Below are 20,759 nucleotides of genomic sequence, written 5' to 3' on the forward strand. Positions count from 1 at the left end.
TCAGGTTCAGTCCCTGGGTCCGGAAGATCCCCTGCAAGAAGAAATATAGTATTCTTGCCTGGAGAATCCCATGGACCGAGGAACCTGGTGGGTTACAGTCCATGGGGTCTCAAAGAGTTGGACTCTACTGAGCGACTGGACATGCATGCAATGACCCTATGGGAGATTAAATGGAAGAAGGCCTGGGGCGGCCTGGCCCCCTGTACAATCTGGACCAGGTGGGTGCTATCTGGCTGAGGGCTCATCACCCCACTCTTCCTCAGGACCAGGGCACCCCTTAATCTCTCTGGGGCTCTTTCTTAATCCATACAAGGGGGAAACAACCCTGCGCTCCTCCTCAAAAGAATGCAAAAGGGCAGCGGAGGTAGCAAGTGCCAAAATGCTTTGACCCAGCTCTAGGATAAAGGTCTACAGAGAATTCGAGCACAGGGGAGAGGACGCCCTCCCCACGGGGGCGTGGAGGCAAGGCCTCCAGCACCTGGAAGGGTTGAGACCCAGATGGAGGGAGCCGGATTTGCCGGCCCGGGAAAAGGCTGGGACGAGAGCCAGTCCCGGGGCGGAGGCACAGCAGAAGGGCGGCTCCGGTGACCGCCAGGAAGCAGCAAAGCGGCAACACAAACAGGAAGCAGGACCGCGGATGAGGGGATGGGGCCGTGTGAGCGCCGGGAAGAGCCAGGCGACGTGGTGAGGGCGGCCGCCCCCGCTCCCCATGCTGGGGGAGCAGGAACGGGGATGGTGCGGGGGGCGGCTGTCAGCCCAGGGATCCGAGTGAGACCGACGTCCTTATCTAAGTACCGAGTAATACGCCTTCTTACTCTTCAAAAAAACAAACCGAAAAACAGAGAGCTGCTGTGTTGCTGTTCTCTTCCCCCTAACCCTGTCGGGAAAGGGTTTTTCTACTTTCTTCTTATCCACTTGGGCTTCCCCGCTGGCTCAGCGGTAAAGAACCTGCTTGCCAATTCAGGAGACTGAGGGTTCGATCCCTGGGTAGGGAAGATGTCCTGGAAAAGGAAATGGCAACCCACTCCGGTTTTTCTTGCCTGGGAAATCTCACGGACAGGTGAGGCTGGCAGGCTACGGTCCATAGAGTCCACAAAGAGTGGGATACGACTTAGTGACCCAACTTACCCACTTAGGCATCTCTCTTTCATTAGTGAAACAGCATTGCATCCCTGCCTGCCATCACCCTCTGCTGATTCCAGAGGCGGGGCACGGGGCCTGCCTGGTTATAGGAAACTGCCTAGAAGGGGCATCTAGCAGATGACTGACGCCCAGTGAGAACAGGATCTGCATGGAAAATAACAAGAGTGGGTTGCAGAGTGATTCATGGGACTGAGCACAGAGCGGCCCAAACTCCATCCTTTCTTCCGAGTTCCATCTCCGGGCTCCTGTCAGCCTCAAAATTGATAGAGCAGCCTGAAGCCATTGAACAGAGTTATGTGGGCAATCATCTTTCTAATTCTTGCACAGAGGTGCCAATACGTCAGGAGGACCCGGGCAAGGGGACAATGGGGTGGCTTTATTTCGCATGATGACAAGCAAACACTTGAATAGCAAAGAGCTCATGAGCTTTGCAGCAGCAGGGAAAAAAGAGAAGGCCCCCCGCATGGATGGCTGGCTCCACTCCAGTAGCCCTGCACAGTGAAAAAAGGGGGCTGCTAACAAAAAGGTCATTCAGTGGCTCCCTGATCAGCCTCAAAGGTAATAAGTATGGATGGAGCTTCCCTGGTGGCTCAGATGGCAAAGAATCTGCCTGCAATGTGGGAGACCCAGGTTTGATCCCTGGGTGAGGAAGATTCCCCTGGAGAAGGGCATGGCAACCTACTCCAGTATTCTTGCCTGGAGAAACCTATGGATAGAGAAGCCCGGTGGGCTACAGTCCATGGGGTCTCAAAGAGTCAGATATGACTGAGTGACTAGCACACGCACACACGCACACACGCACACGGATGGAACAGATGTCAGAAGATGGAGCACTATTTTGGAAAACTGCTGAGATATTTAGAAACAGCACTTTCTTATGAACCTGAGCATGATGCTGAAGGTCCTTTAAAATCATATGTCCCAGGTGCCACCTGTATCTAACATGGTGATAGGATGACTGCCGCGTGCCCACTGATACTGGAAGTGCTCTTAAGAAACAGCCCGGATTGATTGTTCTGGCACAAACAAATCACAGACTAATTTACATATTCCTGCAGCTGCACCCCAGCCCAGGCGAGGAGTTGGCCAATTCACAGTTGACTAGTGCTGCCTCGTTCCTTGCAGATTTTGGCATTTAACTGTAATTAAGATTTATTGTTCACTAGCTCACAGGTCAGGGCAAGCATGACAATACAGGTAACTTTTCTGTTTACTAGTAAAATGTCTGGCAGGGAGGGGAAGCCTCAAACCTTCCAAGCAGAACTTGACAGAAATAAATAGCACCTCTCCACTCCAGGACGGGCGCATGACCGATTTTAATCAGACACGAGGGTTCTGTTTAAGGGAGGGCAGGGAGAAATCGGCAAGAGCTAGTGAAGTGTGCTGTTGCTTTTGCACCAGAAGGGGATGGGCTGGAAGCCAAATCAATTATTGCTGATCTTCTGGATTTGGAGAACGTTCTGTCTGCCCAGTGTGGGAGGCCGGGATGGATGGAGACCTTGATGCCAACAAAGGTGCTGTGGAGAATGAGATCTGCCAGTGTTCACAGCCCCTCCTTCCTACCGAGAGGAGCATCCTTGCTCATCTCTCTCCGCTCTCAAGGATGCCCTTGGACCAAATCAGGTGGCTGGTGGAGGAGAGAGGCAGGGTTCAGCAGTCAGTGACTGTTCACCTGTGTCTGCAGTCTGTCTGCTGAGGTCCTGTGTGGGTGACCCGCGACACAGTGGGTGTGAATGAACCAACGGTCTGTAAGCAGACGGATGAAGAAGAGCATCACATCCCTCCTGGTTGATTAGAAGGCAGAAATGCTGACTCTAATGTCCTTCAGTCTCCTCGCATCTATAATTTATTGTCTATTATTGTTTGTCCTCCGTGGGGTCTCTTTGTCGGTGCCTATGTGAAATAAGAAAACATTACTCACGTGAACCAGAGATTTAGACCCTGAGCTTGCTCTGTTTCTTTTGCTTCCTGACAGAGGATGGAAAAGAAAGACAAACCCTTTGCTCTATAGTAACACCGTTGACTCCAGAATATAATTTGATATGATTTTGTAAACATATCTTTGTATATCATTCTAAACTGTACACCATTCAGATGGTGGCTTATGAAAATGCATACAACATTTTGGAAAAAAATTAAAAGTAAATGAAGGAAAAATTGAATGATTCCAGGGATCCTCCTGTTTCATGTTGTCTATTAATATTCCAGATACCAATTCATGGAAGTTAAAGACAGTTAATTCTGGTCTCAGCTATCCAGGACTTCCCCCATCACTTTAATTAGATGATGTTTGTTTTCCTTTTTACCAGAAAAGGATCTTGAGATTCTAAGAAGTATAAGAGAGGTTTTTGTTTTGATGTTATGAGGGGCTGTAAAAACAAGTATCTTCCCCAAAGGTAAAAGGGGGGGGCGGAGAATGGGTGTGAATTCATGTTAATGGTGGATAGAGACAAAATCTGAAGAAAGATTCAAAAGAAAACTTTACAAATATTTTACCAACCGAAGGTGTTTTCTAGTCCTAGACACCAGATTTCTAGTCTTGTGGAATTCAGTTCAGTGACAGTGATGCTAAATCACAGGAGAGGAAAATATAATTCTAAGAGGGTAGCTCCTAATATTTAGATCTGATTGTTAGCGGTGTTTTAACCACTTAAAGGAAACTAAGACCTACCTTTCACTAAAGTCACTATCACTCGTTTGATTTTCAGATCTTGCCAGCATTCCTCTAGCCCAGGGACACTGAGAAAGGCAGAGGGAGGCTCAAGGGAGTCTCAATTTGACCGTAAACGTGAGCCTAGTTTGCAGAGCCAAGGGCCTCTGGTCCTTGGTGATGCTCTGCAAGGTGATCTCGGGGAACACAGACATCACTCCAGAGCTTCCCGAGTTGCTGATCTAAGCAAAGCACGTTGTTAAACCTCGGCCTGGACTGCCCTGGACACACATGCACGTAGAAAATGATATGGACGATGCTACAACCATTTAACAGACGGGACATTGTGGAGCCCACTGCTCTTGCGTCCAAACAATGGGAGGAGGAGAGAGGGAGCTGCAGTGGCTCGCAACAGGGGGCCAGCTGGAGGAGGCTCACTCTACTCTCATCCAGGGGCTTTGTGGAGGAAGCGGGGTCTCAGGAGCTAGTCGAATGATTGCAGGAGACAGCTTGATGAAATGGGATGGGGCAGGATTCCAGGCTCAGGGACTCATGCCCAGAACGAAGGGAACTTGAAGGAGAGAGGATGCTTAGCTGAAGGGGCAGTGGGAAGAACTCCAAGGAAGGAAGTGGAGGAATGGGCTGTAATGTAGCTGAGTTGCTTATGCTCTTGATGTGTACTCAGTCACTCAGTCAGGTCAGACTCTGTGACCCCATGAACTGTAGCCCACCAGGGTCGTCTGTCCATGGGATTATCCCAGCAAGAATACTAGAGTGGGTTGCCATTTCCTTCTCCATGGGATCCTCCCAAACCAGAGATGGAACCTGCATCTCTTGTGTCTCCTGCATTGGCAGGCAGATTCTTTACTACAGGGCCAGAAGCCCCTCTTGATGGGTATAGGAGACCCTTACCCTCTGAACACAATCGCAGCTTCTCCATCTGTGCTGAAAATGTAACTACTTGTTATATACTTGTTTATAACAATGTATACCAGGTTATAACAATGTATATTTGTTATAACCTCTGCATTTACGCTTTGTTTCTTAAGAATAATATTGTGCCCATATTAGTCATCACATTCTTAATGCAATGGTCAAGAATGAGACAGCATTCATCAAAGAATGCCCAGATTAGGGAGAAAATGGATCAGAACCCAGGGAAAATAACTCCATTGTTTGAAAATTTTAAAAATGTGTTTAAAGAAGAGGAGCATGGAGTAATTATTATTTCCTGAGACACTAACCACTGGGAATTTCCTTTTACAAGGATAAAGGTAAACAGTAGTTTTCTATCTCCAAGGAAGAAGCACACAACTGTCAGAGATTTGGGGGTGCTTTAAGCAGATACTGTGGCAGTGGCGGTGGCGGTGGTTTGGGCTCTTCTGTTGGCTCAGTCGGTAAAGAATCCACCTACAATGCAGGAAACCTGGGTTCAGTCCCTTGGTGGGGAAGATCCCCTGGAGAAGGAAAGGGCAACCCACTCCAGTATTCTTGTCTGGGAAATCCCATGGACAGAGGGGCCTGGCAGGCTACCTCCTCCCCGCCAACGGGGGTCACCAGAGTCAGAATTAGCCCTTAAAAATACCGCAGGAATGTCAACACCCATCGATAGTGTGTGAGAGACTGGCTGCTATCTTCCAGTGCCCTTCCCAGGAATAGAAGTTATCAGTACTTATGACATCACAGGGGAGAGCTGATGTCCTGTTTTTATTCTGGTCTTCTCTGCCTGTGAGGATAAGCCCTACCCAAAATCAAAATCAAAATTGAACTCTCTAATCTATTTGACCACTGGCAACTCTTCTGTGAATTGCCTGTTCAACCCTCTTGCCCATTTTTCTACTAGGTGCTGTATCATTTATTATTTTGCAGAAGTCCTTTGTGTATTAGGGACACACAGTTCATGCAAAAGAGCTCTCAGGCCATTATACCCTGGCCTGCATTCAGTAGAACTGATTTTCTTTTTCTTTCTCTAATTTTATTTTATATTGGGGCGCAGTGGATTAGCAATGTTGTGTCAGCTTCAGGTGTACAGCAAAGTGATTCAGTTATAATATATCCATGTATCTATTCTTTTTCAAAATCTTTTCCCACTTAGGTTGTTACAGAATATTGAGCATATTTCCCTGTGCTATACAGTAGGCCCTTGTTGGTTATCTGTTATCTTCATAGGAGTGTCTCTGTGTCAACCCCAAACTCTCAATCTATCCCTTCCCCTCAGCCCTTCTCCTTGGTAACTATAAGTTTTGTCTCTAAGTCTGTGAGTCTAGAACAGCTTTACTTAATTTGCCAATGTTACAGTTTAAAAAGGCCATTTCAGAGTTTTTGTTTATATTTGTCTGCTTATTAATGAGATTGAACATTTTATTAGGAATTTATATTTCTTTTGCAAATATCCCTTTCTGCATTCTGGTGGGGAGATGCTGACAGTGTTTTTCTTACTGGTTTGTAGGATATGAGCCCAGGGTCTAGGATTTGTGGTAAATAATTTGTCACTCAAAATTTAGGTACTCAGGTATCTGTGAGCTTTTTTGCTCTGCTTGCAGGGGGACTTCTAGCTTTGTGGACAGAGTGGGGAGAAGGTATATGTTTCAACACTGATTTGTATTCTCCTTAAATTTAGAAATCACACAGAACTCTGCTAATGGGCCTTTCTGCCAGCTCGCACCCCATCCTCGCTAGCACCGTGCACTGTCATCCGCTGTCACTGTTAACTTCTCCCTATTTCTGGTCCCCATAAGATGAGATAAGCCACATGAAGCGCAGGGTCTGCGTTGGGGAGGGGCTTTCTGAGCGCATCCTGACATTTCATTAAGGTGCCAGCTCACACCTGGTTGGAATGAGTTCAGCCCGAGGCCCCTGAATCTGTGACATCAGTTTCCAGCCACACCTGTCCCGGGACGTCAGTCTTACAGGAGACCCAGGACTACTCTCCGGAGGCTGCATCTCAGCCCCGACAGCCGGCTCACGAGGACGCATGTGTGCTTGCGCCTTCCACTTCTCCGACAGCCTGTGGAAATGCAGGCTTAGCTTTGGCACCTCCCATCCCAGCCAGGTCACCACCAAGCTTCACGAATATGCAGGGGCTCAGCCCTGGGTGTGGGTGCCCAGTGTGTCAAAGCAACCCCACCGGCAAGGGTAGACTATGTCAGGACCCCTGGAGACAGGCATGAGCCCTTACTGTATACTCGGCACTTTGCGTACTTTTCATTTCAGCAACTCAGCAGAGTAGCCATTTGTGTTTAAAAGTGAAGCCATGAGACTTCCCTGGTGGTCCAGTGGTTGAGAATATACCTCCAGTGCAGGGGGTTTGGCTTTGATCCCTGCTCTGGGAACTAAGGGACCGTGTGCCTCAGGGCAACTAAGTCTGAGTGCCACAACTTCTGAGAAGTCCACAAGCTGCAACTGAGACTCTAGGCAGCCAAAAATAAATAAAATATTTTAAAAAATTAAAGTGAAGCCATTAGGAAATGAGCAACATTAAGAAAATCCAGCCAGGGTGCCAGTGATGGGTTTTGAACCCAGGTCTTCCGGCTGCAAAGTGTGCACATGGAAGTGCCCTGTGGTACCAGCCCTCTGCTGCTGATGGGCTTTCAGCCTTCAGGGCAGGTTCGGGGGCAGGTGGGGAGGGCAGAGATTCGGAGTCGGTGTCCTGGGGGGGACTCCATGACCACAGTTGGAACTGCCCACCCCCATGCTGCCTGCTCCCCACATCAGCACCTGTCTTCACTCTGTCCTTTGTTTACATTCATTATGCTGTCTGTTCACTGCCGTGTCCCCAGCATCCAGGAAGGCATCTTGACTTTGCAAACGAAACATGTCCTGCTTGCCCTGGAAGACGGTCGTCTGGAGAGATTTCCTGCAGACAGCTGTGCTCATCACTGCTCGGGGTTCTTATAAACTGCAGTCACAGAGGGTGGCACTTCCTGCCGGGGAGGAACCTCAGCCTCTCCCTGACCTCTCTCATTTTCCCTTGCTGTCCACCTTGGAATTCCTCTCTCATTTGCATTGAGGGCCTCGTTTTGCCTACCTCAGTACACCTGCCCACCCCTTGTCCACCTCCCAGTCCTCACTGGGCCATTTGGCTGCCCTCAGGCTGATCCTCCCCAGAACCACTCAGGGCCTCAGGCTGGCAACATTCCTCAGCTCCACCGGTCAATTACGTCATCGAGTAAATACAGGTGGAAGAAGCAGGGGTTCCTTCCTGGCCCCTTCCTAGACCCTTCCTTGAACGACATGATTCCCGTCCGCAGCTGCAGCTGACTCTGTGTTTGTGTGTGTGTGAGGGCGCCACTTGAGACCACAGCCCCTCCTTCCCCAGCTCCAGGCTGCATTCTGCCTCTCCCTCTCCCTCTCTTTCTCTCTCTGAGGCCCTCAGTCATCTTCTGACCAGGTTTTTAAAAGGGGAAGGATTGGGAAGCAAACCCAAACTCTGGTTTTTGAGTGGGCAGAAGCCTTTCACATGAAGAAATAGAAGAACGTGAATTAATAGCTCAGAAAACAATGGTAATATTTAATTAACCTTTTGGAATGGCTTCTCTGCATATGTGCACGTGTCAGCTCATCCTCAGAACAGAGGGACTGTGTGTGCCGCTGCCGAGATCAACAGGCTGGTCCGTGCCTTTCTTCCGTGGGGACCTCACGGGGGTGGAGTGGGTGGGGTGGTGGGGAGTAAGGCCCGCTCCCCTCCCCCGCCCCCAAATCCCTTGTTTTACTTCAAAAATGCATACAATCCAGCTGTCAGGGCTGGATGTGGCCTGTGGGGCTGCACAATTGAGGAGCCCGAGTTGCAGCCTGCTCCCCTCCCCTGTCATTGCAACAGACAGGCCGTGGGCTCCGGGGTGGGGGGGTTAGGTCTGCTTTCAGCAGAGATCAGCCCACTCTTGGAGCTCTCCCCAGGCCATGCATATCCACAGGACAAAGGGATTTGGCTCCTCCGCAAGTGTCCACTCTCTGGCTTTCCTAGTGATCTTTTTTCTTTAAAAGGCGGAGTGGCTCTCTTGTGGTGTGACAGGAGGCATCCTGTCATGCAGAGAGCACTGGGGTTGGCTCATTAAAACATCACCTGGTTGAGGTAAATCAGCGTTGATGGGGTTATTTAAAGTATTCTGATCATGGAGCTGGTGTGTCAGGCTGAGCAACTTGTTACTCCCATCATGGGCTAGATGGAAAGCCCTCCTTTCTTGCTCTGCACCCCACACCTGCTTTAATGAGCAAGTCTCACAAAGTGATCAGAAGCCTGAGTTGATAGGTGGTGAACGATAGTTTTCATTTTCTTTTATCAACAGCAGTAGCAGAATGAGTTGGGGAGGGTGGCATTTTGCTCTTTGGGACTTTCAGAAAATAGAGTTCTAACATCAAGAAAATGGATATGGAACACTTGATTTGTACTTTTAAACTGTATGTATCCATCAATCTAGCACTAAGATGCGTTTTGAAATCTTTAAAACATTTCTCTAACTTGTAAAAAAAGACTTTTGTTGTTTCTTTTATGTCCTTTGAACCATCGAGGAAAAAAAGTTTGGGGATTTTTAAGAAACGTGGCCAATCTGTTCAGCTTTGGGGAGAAATATTAAGGCTTATGAAGGCCTGGCTTCCCAGGTGGCTCAGTGGTAAAGAATCTGCCTGCCAATGCAGGAGGCACAAGAGACTCGGGTTCAATCCCTGGGTCAGGAAGATCCCCTGGAGAAAGGGATGGCAACCCCCTCCAGTACTCTTGCCTGGAAAATCCCATTGACAGAAGAGCCTGGTGGGCTACAGTCTATAGGGTCACAAATAGTCGGACACTACTGAAGTGACTTAGCGTGCGTGTGCACACGCACACACACACACACACGATACTATGGGGCAATGGGCTACAAACACAAAGAGGCTTTATTCATCTCTTAAGAGGTTGATTTGGGGCCAGGGAGGAGCCTCTTCACCAAAGGCATCTTCATGATGCTGAAAACCAGAGGCCAACAAAAGGCACTGAATAGCAAAGTCATCAGTGACTGATGATGGTGGAATCACCACCACGTGAAGGGACTTCTCTGCTGTCCTGGTACTCCAGCCCATCTAATTCCCTCAGCTGCTAAACTATCACATTCAGCGATTAGTACTCTCGGCAAATCTAAGCTGACTCCCAGGAGGTGGAGGAAGAAAACTGTGTATGTGCATACAGAAGACTGGAGCCTGTGTGTGTGTGTGTGTGTGTGTGGTGTGTGGGGTGTGTGTGTGGGGTGTGTGTGTGTGTGTGTGGTGTGTGTGGTGTGTGTGCGCACACATTTGTGCCTGCAAGTGCTGAGGGCCTGAGCAGTTTTCTGAGATTCCCCAGAATACAGAAGGCTTGCGGTGCATATGGCAGAGCTGACAAGTACACCAGAAGGTGAGGAAGTGGCTGGAAGCAACGCTAATGCCACTCCATCTGGAAAGAGGGGGACTGTTGAGTACGTCTGGAAAGCATTATTTCTGCAAATAGCTCAACCTCTATCAACTTTCAGGCAGGGATCCCAATCTGCTGCCAAAATGAGATCTCCCTGACGGCTCTGCGGTGGAAAGAGGCCGAGCGAGTGAGCAAGCGGCAGAAAGCAGGAGGTCTGCCGGGATGGCAGCCGGCGAAGGTACCACACCGCAAGCACCTGCCACGCTCCAAAAAGACAGCCGGGGTTTCACATCGCATTAGGCCGGGGCTGTGCTTGGGGAGGGCCGACCCTGGTGGGATCTGGGCCTCGGCAGCCATCTCCGACAATTTCTCACCCTTTTTGGGCTCAGAAAAGCCCCCGATACAGTTAGCCAAATGGCTTTCCTGCATCGATTTTTATCCCCTTGGGTATTTTGGAGGAAATTAAATCCATGTGTTTCTGATTCCGTTGCCATTAGCACGTGAAAATGCTGTTTTGTGAGAGTTATGGGATGCCGTGGGTGCCTTCTCGCGGTGCCGCTAAATGCCGTAAAACCGTCGAGCCAGACGCGAAGGTGCGAGAAGCCGGGTGCGTTCTGCCGCCGCCATTTCTCTGCCTCTCCCGGAAGGCGATGTGTTTTTGTCATTTGCATCCTTTCTGAATGTAGCACAACACGTCTTCTCGTGCCTGCTAATCATCCATCATTTCCAGTTTGAACGAAGACTTATTCGTGTGGATGATGAAAAACTGCCCTTAGCCACGAAGAGCTGGACAGGATTCCTACTGAAGCAGCCACCAAGACTGGGTTTGGTCTCCAAGTCTATGGGCTTTGAAAAAGGCCAGCTGAAATGCATCCCCAGAAAGGCCCTCGCAGGCTCTGGTCTGCAACGCCGAGGAGCAGTAAGCGTGTGCCGGTGGGAAGAGTGGGAGAGTCCTGGGCTGTGAGCACGGCGAGGGGCTTATCTAAACCCTGCTACTTCTGTCTCTGGTCTTTGCACTTCCGCCAGAGTAGTCATCTGGTCGGATGCCATTGGTCTAGGGCCATCTCTACGCTTGCCACTCTATGATTAAGAACTGGCCGCTGGACACTTCCCTGGTGGTCCAGTGGTTAAGAATCTGCCTTGCAATGCAGGGGACAGGGGTTCGATCCCTGGTCAGGGAACTAAGATGCCACAAGCCTCCGAGGGACTAAATGCTCCCTGTAACTGCTGATCCCTGTGCTCTAGAGCCTGAACCACAATTAGAGAATCCATGTTCCACAAAGATCCTGCCTGACGCAAGGGAGAGCCCATGGGCCACGACTAAGACTCAACGCAACCAAATAAATAAATGAATATTTTATAAAAGCCCCCCAAACTGCTCTCTGTTTGCCCTTAGTTAGCACATTCATTGTACGATTCCATGTATTCAGTCCTTAGTGTGTTCAGTGTTGAAGAGACAATGATGAAAAGCATGTTTCTGTCTGGAGGGAGGAGACTAATCTATGAACCACTGGCTGTGAGTCAGACCCAGGACTGGGGGCTTTATTTGCCAATCTCTTGTCATCTTCACAAGAATACTCTAGGCATTATCACCCCCCGCCCCATTTTATAGGTAGAATTGCAAGATCAGGAAGAGTAGACAGTTCATTCAACGACACAGTTTGTAAACGGAGGAGCTGGGATATACAGTCTCTTATCTCTGACACCAAAGCTTTGGTTGTTTTCTCTCCTTACTGTTTCTTGCAGTTTAATGTGATCAGTGTTAAGTGTCTGATCAGATGTATAAAATGTAATATTTTATGCCTGGAATCACAGAGGAGGGAGTCCTTAATTCTGTTGGGGAAGTAAAGGAGATTTCATGTGAAAAGATATTTGTGTTGGATTTTGTAGGGTGAGCAGGGTTGGCCAAACGGAGATGGAAGATGGGTTGGGAAATGACAGAAGGAATGGTGTGTGCAAAGTTTACAGGGTGATAATGAGAGTGAGGTGTTTCGGGAACTGAAAGTACATCACTCACCTCATTTCTGCAAAACTGATTAATGTTTAAACTGCTGAAACTGTTCTGGTCACATCTCTCCTGTGGATACATTTAAATCTCGAGTGTGCATTTTCTTATCAGAATGATAAGACCTCCAGTCTTCTTTGACCTCCAGTCCAGGCTCATTACTGCACCTGTTGGGCCAGGCAGGATGACTTCTCTTGAAGGGCTGGGGTGGATTTTGACTTTGACCTTGGTCAACCTTGATGAGCTCTTGGTGGAGAAGGAGTTCCCTAAATTTTCCTCCACTCATGTTATCCTCAAAGATGCTTCATAATTCACTTGCAGTGGAGAAAGTTGAAAGCACAGCTGGTGGCAATTTTGCTTTGAATTTGGAGGTTGTGGAGCAAACAGGAAATTTCATGCTACAGCCGTGGGGGAGGCCTACCGAGCTTTAGTAACTTACACGGTGTGTCCACAACCTGCTTCCCATGAAATTGCCTATAAGCGCAGACAACCGGGGGCTGGCCAGTGAGCGGCATGTCTAGAAGTCTCTCTGGATTTTATAATGAGGCCAGTTTCAGCACTTCATAAAACTGCATTGTCCTGTGCTTGGACAAGTCAAACTTGCCCTCTACCTGCTCCCTACAGTCACTTTGCTTTCTGAAGCAGTGTAATCGGCAGTCCACGAAGAGCTGTCTGATCCCATCATAAGGACTTCAGGAGGTCCTAGCTGAACAAACTTTCTGACCTTGGTCTAGAATTTAACCTGTGGCTGGAGTGCCTTTGGTGACATGTCTGTGCTTCTAATAATGTCTAAACTGATTCTTTGGGAGCTGGTATCAGCCCATGGTGAGAATCTAGCACTCCATTTAGACCTAGGGGAACTACTTTTGGTTCAGAATCTTCCCCTAAAAAATAAACTTCATCATCTGTCAAGTGAAGAGGTCAGACCAGATAGTTGTTAAGGACCTGCCTGCCTGCTCAGTTGCTCAGTCATGTGTGACTCTTTCCGACACCATGGACTATAGCCCTCCAGGCCCCTCTGTCCATGGGAGTCTCCAGGCAAGAATATTGGAGTGGGTTGCCATTTCCTTCTCCAGGAGATCGTTCAAGACCCAGGGATTGAACCCGCACCTCCTGCACTGGCAGGTGGATTCTTTACCATTGAGCCACCTGAGAAGCCCTGCTAGGGACCTATCCAGCTCTAAAATGTTCCGTTTCTCTTGTTCCAGTTGTTCGATAGGTTGAGAACCGTTGTTTACTCTCAAAGACAAGCTTACTTACCCAGGATCATTCTGAAGACCGTTACAGGTCCCACACCCATTCCAGCTTTCCCTCTTTGCTCCATTAAAGCAAATTCCAATGTCCTTGGCCATGTCTCAGGACAGTTTTCCCAGACATATCTTCAGCCACATGGACGTGAATTGCAGTAGGAGCCTCGCCACCATCCTCACATATCACTCTAGTTGTACCTCCCAAAGAGAATGCCAGTATGGTCTTGACTGCGCTGGGGCTGTGTGACTGGGTGTGGACATGGTCAGGTTCTGCCCTTCCAACCTTCCTTCTGGTTGAGCCATTTTGGGGAGCTTGCAGCCCACTCTCCCCTCCAGTTGGCACCTTTGGGAGTGTAGGCAGCGTTAAATATGTCACATACGTGGCGGCCAATGGTGAGTGTCCTGGATCCCTTTCCCCTCCTGGCTTGTGCAGAGAGAGACCTGTCAGGTGGCATGGAAACGTTGTTGGCAGGAACCATCGCTCCCTCTATTTGGGAATGAAGGACCATAAATGGTGGCTGCCTTCCAAACTGCCAATAAATAAATATAGAGAGTGTTGACATTGGTCTTCCTGCCAAAAGCCGGGCCGCTTCTGTCCTCCTCTGCGGGGTTATTGAATAGGCTGTTGAGAGGTAGCCTCTGATCTGTTTAGAAGCTCTCCTCCTCTTGGAGACTTTTCAGTCGGCTTTCTGGTCCTTCTTTGAGAGTAAGACAGTCTGTCCAGCATGAGCTTATTCATAATAATGGTCAGTAGTGGGTTGAAATGGAGCCATTTCTGAGGATGGACTGTTGTCAACAGATGTGTGCCCACGATCAGTTGCTTTAGTCCTGTCTGACTCTTTGTGACCCGATGGATCCTTTGTCCATTGGCTTCTTCAGGCAAGAATACTGGAGTGGGTTGCCATGGCCTCCTCTGGGGGATCTTCCCCACCCAGGGATCGAACCTATGTCTCCTGCACTGTAGGTGAATTCTTTACTCACTGAGCCACCAGGGAATCCCATTGTCAACAGATATTTAAGCTCTAGTTTGGAATGACCGCTGAACTCCTGAGAGGGTGGTGTCCTTTCAACATTCAGTGATCAGGAGAGATGGACTTAATTTCTTCTTGACCCGCAGACTCATAAGGGTTTTCACCTCTGTCTCCTGCGTTAGAGGATTTTGCACTTTGACAGAGTCTGAGGTCAGACAAGATGGTAGCCATGTTCTCCGTAAGAAAGTCACTGAGAGGAAGGAGCTTGCTCACTTTCGCTTGCCTAGGGTTTAAGGGGTGCCTGTCACATCATGCCCATTTTCTCAATCCATCAGTCATGTCTGACTCTCTGCAATCCAGTGGTCTATAGCCCACCAGGCTCCTCTGTCCATGGGATTTTCTAGGCAAGAATACCGGAGTGGGTTACCATGGCCTTCTCCAGGGGATCTTCCTGACCCAGGGATTGAACCTGCGTCTCCTGCATTGTAGGCAGATGCTTTACTGCTGAACCATGGGGGAAAGCTTGCTGTCACATCAGGGGCACTTAATAAACCTGTGTGAAATGAATGAATTAACTTGGAGTTTCCTCTCTGCCGTGATCTGCTCTCTCAGGCTGTTCCTGATTCTGAGTTACTCCAGAACTGTTCTCCCAGCATGTCTTAAAGCTTAAGAGTGGGTTCTTTCAGAGGCTTCTCTTGCCACCTACTCACGTCTGCCTTCCTTCTCCTCTGGACTCTCACCACCAGCATCCTGCAGGGTTCGAGCCTACCGCATACTCATCCTTGGCCTCTTCTGAAGCAAGGAAGGTCTCAAAAATTTACAAGGAAAAGGGAAAAAGCAGTGAAACATTTTAAACGAAGGGAGACAATGCGTGCCTACAAATCCCAGGTACTTTCTCCCTCCTTTTCTTTTTTCACATTGGCACCACTGCTGTCTTGTTCCTCTTTCCCTTCTTGAAAAATCTCAAGACTCTCCAATTACAAACAACTCACAAAATCTGAGAAACTGAGGAAAGAGAAGGCAAAGGATTAATAGAGAGATGAATAGCACAATGGCTTCATAGCTTTTCTTTGCTCAAGACCCAGTGGGGTTTTCTCTCTTGCTGGCTGGTCTCCTGGGCACAGCCTCTGGCCTTAAAGGGCCGTGCACACTTCAATTTTCCACCATTGTTTTGACAGCTGATGAGCAAAGGAATTAACCCTTTGAAGCCAAGTCTTCCATAGTTCGTTTGTTTACTGCTTTCCTTCAATGTATGATTTATCATCTATCTATTTAGGTATGATGGAAGGACATATCCATGTACACAGACACACTGTTACTGGATTTTTGACTAGTTTAGAAATTACTGCCTTCTTTACATAATCTTGTGGCAGCTGAATGACCCAAAAGTTCCTGTTAATGGTTTTGAGGCAAGACTTTTAGGTAATTAGGGAGATTCTAGTTTCCAAGAAAGGCTCATCTTTTCAGAATCCTGGTTCCAAAGAACTGTGGATTATTGGTACGAAAGGTTCAAAGGACAGCATTCAATTTGGGGACTGATACAGTTTACTTTATCAGTTTACTGATAAAGCAGATTATGCCTCACCGTAACAGTAAGGTTACATAAATGTGCCCCTTATATGTTTTCACACATTTTAAAGAATATAATAAGCATGTTTGTGTCTATAAACAGACATAAGACCACATGACTGTTGGCTTTTTTTCCCCTTCAGCTCAGTTCAGTTCAGTTTTTTCCTTAGGATACTTAATATACTTTCATTATTTATATTTTCTAATGGTGTGAAAGTACCCAGAAGGTGAGTGGCAAAGGAAGAGAGCTGTAAAAATGGAACAAATAAACACACTTAATTTTTAAAAAACCTGAGTTCATGATGTCTGACTTATATTCATGTTATCGCCGCTCTTGTTGCTTTTTGGTTTTTGTTTTGCTTCTTGACTGTTGTTGTTTTCCACCAAAGCTGTCATTTATCGTGAGAACAAGAGCAGCCATGTGTTGATTTTTCTGGATTCTTCTTGGACACTGTCCCAGTGCTAATGAAGGCCCTTCCACAGTGCTAAAGAGCTGGTGCCAAAATCACTTATGCTGAAAACAATAGAGGAGAGGGGTACACAGACAGCGTGTGCATCCCTGCACAGACGTGTACACACCCGAAGAGCTCTGAACCAATACGTGTGCCTGTGCATGCAGACACACACTCACATCTGTGCAAACACAGAACGTGTGCGCTGGAGCTACACGGAGGGGAAGGTGGGGGCTGCGTTTTTATAAAATGACTTTTTGCATCTACTTGTAGACAATTTTTGTGGATCAGAAGATGAGCAGAATTTCTAAGTTTTGCAGGGTCCTTATTTGTATTAGAGACGTATGTTCACCACCTTGGGCTTCCCTGGTGGCGCTAGTGGTAAAGAACCCGCCTGCTAATGCAGGAGACATAAGGGACTTGGGTTCGATCCCTTCGTCAGGAAGATCCTTCTAGAGGAGGGCATGGAAACCCACTCCAATATTCTTGCCTGGATATCTATGGATAGAGGAGCCTGGTGGGCTACAGTTCATAGAGTCGCAGAGTTAGACATGACTTAGCACGCACACATCTACCAACTTAAAAAATTTAGATGTGAAAGCAGCAGAGGCTAAGCTAAGTGCTTTCCAGGTACTTCTTGAAGTAGAATCCTTATCTCTTAATAAAACAAATAAGATCTTTAATAAAGATGATTAGAGATTATTCAAGATTTTTAGAGATCTTATTTTTTTTTTAAGAGATAAGGATTCTGCTTCAAGAAGCAGCTGGAAAACACTTAGCTTAGGCTCTGCTACTGTGCTTATATTAAGAAAGTCCTTAGCACTGAACTTCCAGTACTTTCGAGGTGGTGCATTGCCCCTAAATGGGAAATTTTGTAACTGGGCTCCCTCTCCCCTGCCCCGCACACCCGTCTGCCTTTCACCCAACGTGCAATTATTCTCTCAATTTGTTTACAGGATTTGGAGATAGGGACAGAGTTCTCTGGCGATCAAGCAAGCGAGCAATCGCTCTAAAGAGGAGCATTTAGAAGCCATAAAGCCTAAATGCCCTGCCATGCGTCATTACACCACAGTTATTCAAATTTAGTAAATTAAATTAAATAATCTCAAATAACTGGAGTTCGGGGCTTTAAAAATTCATCTCCATGGTGCCCAGTAGTCAATTTCCTTTATTATTATTGTTCATCAAGTAGAATTTATGTTTTTGAGGAATCAAAATCCTTGCTTTCCTCACCACCAGCCCAAGCGGCTCGGCCGGCTGAGGCGGAGGCCTGGTGCGCCATCTACCGGCCGATTCGGGCACAGCCGCGGGTTCCGGCGCTGAAAGCCGCGTGGCCGCATCGCGCTTGTCACTGTAAACATCACAGGCAGGACTGAGCTCTCAGCTCCTGTGCTAACTGCTCCCTGGGGCTTTGCCAATGTGGGTCAACTTGAAGTCGCGGGGACAACCCAGGGAGATTTGCTGTGGAGGTTGGAGGAGGGTTTTCTGTTTTGGTCTGGTCCCTGTTCCGCTGCTCCCATTCTTCTTTATTAAAGGCCAGATGATCTAATCAAACTGCTGTTTACCAGGCAGATCTGGAAAGCCATTCCTTCATTACCAAACACCAGTCTCTGCCCTTGCCTAGTACTGCTTTGAGAGGATACTGAAGCACAAACGCTCTGCTGATGTCATGAACATGATTTCCCAGATAAAGACAATGCCCAATCATGCCATGGGTTAAGTTTTAAAAAGTATTTTATTTCCAGATAATTTTTTTTTTTTTCCCTTTTAACATCTCTGAAACAGAGTTGAATTCTGGCATGGTCAGGGCAACTGCAAACCAGCCCTTGGTTTAGAGACACGTTTAAACTACGTTCAATGCAGTGATCTTGTTTAGCAAGTCAAAAACCATCAAGGGACGATTGTGTGTTTTAGAAGGGAAATCCCTTCAAAGCAACATCAAAATATTCCTCACTTCATAAGTCAGACAGAGAAGGAGAAATATCATGTGACATTCCTTATATATATGTATATATATATATGGAATCTAAAAAATGTTACAAATGAACTTATGAAAGAAAGAAAGAGACTCACAGACTTAGAAAATGAGCTAATGGCTGCCAGGGCTGGGAGGGTGGGGGAATATGGGAGGAAGGATTAGTTAGGCAGTTTCAGATGGTCATGGACACACTGCTATATTTAAAATGAATAACCAACAAGGACCTTACTGTAGAGCACAAGCAACTCTGCTCAGGGTTCTGTGGCAGCCTGGATGGGAGGGGAGTTTGGGGGAGAATGGATACATGTATATGTATGGCTGAGTCCCTTCCCTGTTCACCTGAAACTATCACAACATTGTTAATGCGCTATACTCCAATATAAAATTAAAAAATGAAAAGAAAAAAAATTCCTTACTTCAAACTTCTTAGACACCTTTTCTTAATCTAAGTTGCTTCTCCAAAGCTACATTAATGTGTCACGTACATGCTTTCACACTTTTTTTTAAAGAACATAGTAATCTGAGCATCCCAGCAAGGGTCCCAGGCAGAGGACACAGAGTGGATATTTATGTGCGAACTTCTGTTTGTCAGCCACCTCCTCTCCCAGTCAAATGGTTCATTGCAGGACAGATGGTGTTTGGGGTTTTTGCTGAGTTTGAGATGGTCTATTTTTGTGTTTTCTTGGGAAGATTTTCACTATTATTAATAAATTCAAATGGTGGCTCATTGGCAAAGAATCTGCCTGCCAATGCAGGAGACAAGGGTTTGATCCCCGAGTCAGGAAGATCCCCTAGAGAAGGAAATGGCAACCCACTCCAGCGTTTCTGCCTGGAGTGTCCCTGGACAGAAGAGCATGGGGTCGCAAAGGTTTGGATACAACTTAGCGACTAAACAGCAACAACAGTAAATTCAAATGAGACCCCAGAACCACCTCTTAAAAGTTAAGCTCACTTCACCAAGCCCCATGGTTCAGAGTGTTTTTTTCTCATCCTCTAAAGTGTTCCTCCCTCTCCTTAAAAGGAAGCCTCTCTCCCTACAGCACTGTTACCCGCAGTTTCTGAGTACTTTCTTCAGATGTTTGTGCAGGAAAAAAGTGTAAGGAAGAAGTTGCCAGGTTGGGAACAAAAGCACATAATTTATAGTCCTTCTGCACGTGTGAGGTTACAAATCTCTGGAGACCATGAGACCACTTCATCTTGCAAGCAAGAGTCAAAACTAAATAACAGCTTTCATTTGGTTCAAAAAAGGCAGACAGAATGGTGCTACAAGGGTTTGTTTTTGAGCTTGCGTTTAGTGCAGAAAATCTCAGTTTTAAAGAACCCAGGGCCAGAGAGCCTTTCTTCTTGCTACTCAGAGGAAAAACTCAGACTGTTTGGTCAGGTCATTAACCTTCAAGGTGGAATCATCTTTGCTTCATCTGGTGACTGAAGGAAAACTCTTCTATCAATAAATATCCTGACCGTGCATTTCATGTGGTGTCGATAATCTTGCCATTAGGATCGATTTTGTCGAAGTTGGGTCACTGCGGCAACGGTCCTATTTTCGGGCGAGTTCCCAGGGCTTTACCAACCAACCAGCACACTGTCTGGGCGCTGTGGCCTGGAGTCACCTTTTTGTAGGTTGGTCTCTCCCCCTTAGCACTATGGCTCTCTTTGTTGCTGTTGGTTGGTTTCGAAGTCATGCCGACTCTGCAACCCCGTGGGCTGCAGCACACCAGACTCCTCTGCCCATGGAATTTGCCAGGCAAGAAGACTGGAGTGGGTTGCTATGCCCTCCTCCAAGGGATCTTCCCGACCAGAGACTGAACTCGCATCTTCTGCATTGGCAGGTGGTTTCTTTACCACTGAGCCACCGGGGAAGCCCGTGGCTTTCTGGTTCCTATCTAATACAATCATTTGTTTCCTGGTTTTTTTCCTCTACTGAATTTAAAGGAGGTGGCAAAGAAACACCAGAGTGAACTAGCTCCTTCAAAGTCAGTCTTTCATCTCTCTGGCTTATTCTTTTCTGGAGAAAACCAGAAGCAAAGTGTCTAAAGGTTGTACTGCATGCACATGTGCTAAGTCGCTTCAGTCATGTCCAACTCCTTGTGACCCCATGGACTGTAGCCCACCAGGCTCCTCTGTCTGTGGAATTCTCCAGGCAAGAATACTGGAGTGGTTGCCATTTCCTTCTCCAGGGGATCTTCCTGACCCAGGGATCAGACCCAGGGATCAAACCCAGGTCTCCTGCCTTGCAGGTGGATTCTTTACCCAGTGAGTCACCTAGCAAACTCTCTTCTATTTCCACTTCACATATCTGGACACCAAAAAAACTTTCATGCTGACAAATCAAACACTTCAAAACACAGTGCTTTATGCATCTTTTCTGCAGACTCTTAAA

At 47.4% G+C, this 20,759-nt stretch overlaps 1 pseudogene; it reads left to right on the forward strand.

Moving 5' to 3' along the window:
* The first annotated feature begins 10,684 nt into the window (after positions 1–10,684).
* Positions 10,685–20,759, forward strand: part of LOC128059175 (spindle and kinetochore-associated protein 3-like) — a 50,809-nt pseudogene continuing 40,734 nt past the window's right edge.

This window comes from Budorcas taxicolor, chromosome 14, assembly GCF_023091745.1.
Source record: "Budorcas taxicolor isolate Tak-1 chromosome 14, Takin1.1, whole genome shotgun sequence".
NCBI lineage: Eukaryota > Metazoa > Chordata > Mammalia > Artiodactyla > Bovidae > Budorcas > Budorcas taxicolor.